This window comes from Pteropus alecto, unplaced genomic scaffold, assembly GCF_000325575.1.
Source record: "Pteropus alecto unplaced genomic scaffold, ASM32557v1 scaffold670, whole genome shotgun sequence".
NCBI lineage: Eukaryota > Metazoa > Chordata > Mammalia > Chiroptera > Pteropodidae > Pteropus > Pteropus alecto.
The window spans coordinates 1-3,676 of NW_006429112.1; positions in this window are offsets into that span (position 1 = coordinate 1).

Genomic DNA, 3,676 nt, shown 5'->3' on the forward strand with positions numbered 1-3,676 from the left:
ACACAATGGAATATCATTCAGCCATAAAAAAAAAATCTGCCATTTGTGACAACACGGATGTACCTTGAGGCATTATGCTAAGTAAAATAAGTCAGGTAGAGAATGACAAGTACTGTATGACCTCACTTATATGTAGGATCTAATAAAAGCCAAATTCATAGAAACAGACAATAAAATGGTGGTTGTCAGAGTCTGGGTGGTAGGTAGGATAAATGGGGAGATACTGGTCAAAGGGTACAAACTTCCAGTTATAAGATAAGTAAGTTCTTTAGAGCTCATATTCATTGTGGCGACTATAGTTAACAATACCGTATTGTATATTTCAAAGTTGCTAAGAGAGTAGATCTTAAATGTTTCACAACCAAAAAAAAATTGTAGTAATCATTTTGCAATATATATGTGAATTAAATTATCACATTGTGCACTTTAAACTTACATATGTTATATATCAATTATACCTCTATAAAGCTGGGGAAAGAAGTCACCACTCTTCTCTAACATCAAGTGAATAAAATAATTTATATACTGGAATTATTTTTTACGTTCAGATTAATCATTAAAAGTTGATTTATTTTATTAAATTTATTAGGCTGACATTGATTAATAAAATTATATAGGCTTCATATGCACAATTCTATGATACATCATATGCATATTGCATTGTGTGTTCACCACCCAAAGTCAAATCTCCTTCCAGTATCATACATTTAACCACTTTACTCTTATCTACCTCATCCCCTCTCCTTCTGGTAACCACTAAACTGTTGTCTGTGTCTATGAGTTTTCTTTTTCTTTTTTTTTTTTTTGACATTATTGAAACATAATAGACAATTCTTTATATTTACATTGTACAATTCAATGAGGTTTTTTCAGTTATAGTTGGCATACAATAATATACCAGTTTCAGTTGTATAGCATAGTGATCAGTGATCCACATAACTCGCAAAGTGATCACACAACTAAATCTAGTACCCCTCTTCCCCCTTACATATTACATTAACCATCTTCTCCATGCTACACTCTACATCTCCATGTCGATTCTGCAACTATTCATTTGTACCTCTTAATCCCTTTGCCTTTTTTTTGTCCCCCTAACCACCCTCCCATCTAACATCCCTCTAAATATTCTCTGTATCTATGAGTTCATTTTCATGTTTGTTGTTGTTGTTGTTGATTTTGTTCTTTAGATTCCACATGTACATGAAATCATGCAATATTTGTTTTTCTCTATCCAACACATTTCATTCAGTGCAATACTCTCTAGGCCCATGAAGGCAATCTTTTTCCATCCTCTTCCTTTTCGTCTGTGTGCATCTTTTGATATGAAGTGAGTCTCTTGTATTTGAGGTACTTGTTGATAGGAATGTAGTTATTACCATTCTTTATTCATGTTTTTGATACATTTTTTTCTTCTTAAAGAAGTCCCTCCGACATTTCTTATAATACTGGCTTGTTGATGATAAATTCCTTTAGCTTATTTGTGTCTGAGAAGCTCTTTATCTGTCCTTCAACTCTAAATAATAGTTTTGCTGGATAAAGTATTCTTGGTTCTAGATCCTGGGTCTTCATCACATCGAATATTTTGTGCTGAGCCCTTCTGTCCTGCATAGTTTCTTTTGAGAAATCAGCAGCCAGTCTTATGAGTGTTCCCTTATAGGTAACTAACTGCTTTTCTCTTGCTGCTTAATATTCTCTCTTTGTATTTAATCTTTGGCATTTTAATTTGGTGTGTCTTGGTATGGGCCTCTTTGGAACCCTGGTTTTGGGGACTCTCTGAGCATCTTGGGTTTTATGTTTATTTCTTTCACCAGGTTAGGAACATTTTTCATCGTTATTTCTTCAAATAGCTGTTCAACATCTTGCTTTCCTTCAGGTAGGCTGATGAGATGGATATTTTGATGTCCAGTACCACTATGACATGGATGTTTTTACACTGAATAGTGTCCCATAGGTTCCTTGAATTATTATTATAGTCTTGGCTTCTTTTTTCTTGCCGTTCTGATTGGGTGTCCTTGACTTTCTCAACCTCTATATAGGTCATTTGATCCTCTTCTTTATTCACTCTGTTTATTTCATTTAATATACATCTCATCTCAGATAATGTGTCCATTTCTCACTGCTTCTATTTTAAAATTTCCATTTTCATTTTTATGTTTTTTTTTTTTATCTCTTTGTTAAGTTCTCACTGAATTCATCTACATTTTCCATAAGTTCATTGAGCACCTTTATAACCAGTGTTTGGAACTCTGCATCCATAGATGGCTTGAATCCATTATTTCTGCACCTCTGTTCTATTCTCTCATATGGTTTCTGCTTCTTTGTCTTCCCATTTTGACTGCCTTTCTGTGTCTGCTTCTATGTACTATGCACGTGTCTTAAGTTTCCCAGTCTTATTAGTGCAGCTTTGTGTGGTTGGTGTCCGGTGGCACAGTCCTGAGAAGGGTTTAGCTGCAGGCCAAGTTTGGCCCCAGCTTGTGCCCCTCCAGGGTCACCTGTTAAGATTCAGCAAGCAATCCAAAGATGCTGTGCTTACAGTTGCCTCAAAATGCCACAACAGAATCTGAGGCCATCTACCACCAGTGTGAGTCTAGGCACTGCTCAGCAAGGGGCACCTCACTAAGCGAAGGCACACCTGGATGTGCCTTGGGTGGGGCCACAAATTGGGGAAGGCAGAGTTTCAGGTAATCTTCTGGGCAGAGCAACCTCTGTTATCCAGTTTGATGACATCTCTGCTATGGCAGCACTGAGTCTACGCACTGGGAGGAGGGAAGGCTCAACAGGGAACAATGGATAACCGCCGCACTTCTGTACAGAGCAAGTCTCGCCTCAACCCTCACTCCGACAACTCAGTGTCCTCCTGTAAGTCCCTGGTGCCCTCTGAGCAGCTGAACCAGCTTTATGCACAGATTGAGCAGGTCCATCACCGAGAAAGTCTGCTCATGAACACGGCCCCTTTAAGAAGCGTCTGCAGCTTCTAGCTGCTGCTGCTATGGCCTCTGTCTCCCTCAGCAATTCGGGACAAGGCAGTCTTGCATCCTTGCCTCATCCTACCTTCTGCCATTGCAGATGATTTCTTAGTTTTCTCCCAAGTTGTATGGTTTCTTCATCTAAATCCCAGGTGATTTTCTTTACTGTTTAATCCTCGTTTCCTTCACAACTTTGATTTGGTTGCCAGAGAGATGAACAGAGTTTCTATAATCTACGCCATTTTCTTTGCCCCTCCTGTGTCTATGAGTTTTTGTTTGTCTTGTTTGGTTGTTGCTTTCAGTTTTATATACCATAGATAAGTGAAATCATATGGTTCTGAACTTTTTCTGTCTGACTTAGCATGATTATCTCAAGATCAATCCATATTGTTGCAAATGTCAGTATTTCATCTCTTTTTATTGCTGAGTAATATTCCGTTGTATATAGGTACCACATCTTCTTTATCCAGTCATCCATCAAAGAACACTTCAATTATTTTCATGTCTTGGCCATGGTGAATAATGCTGAAATGAACATTGGGGGACATATATCTTTAGGAGTAAATGTTTTCAGATATTTTGGGTAGACACCCAGAAGAGATATTGCTGAGTCATATGGTAATCCCATTTTTAATTTTTTGAGGAAACTCCATACTGTTTTCCATGGTGCCTATACAAATTTACACTCCCAAACAGCAGAGCAGCGTGTT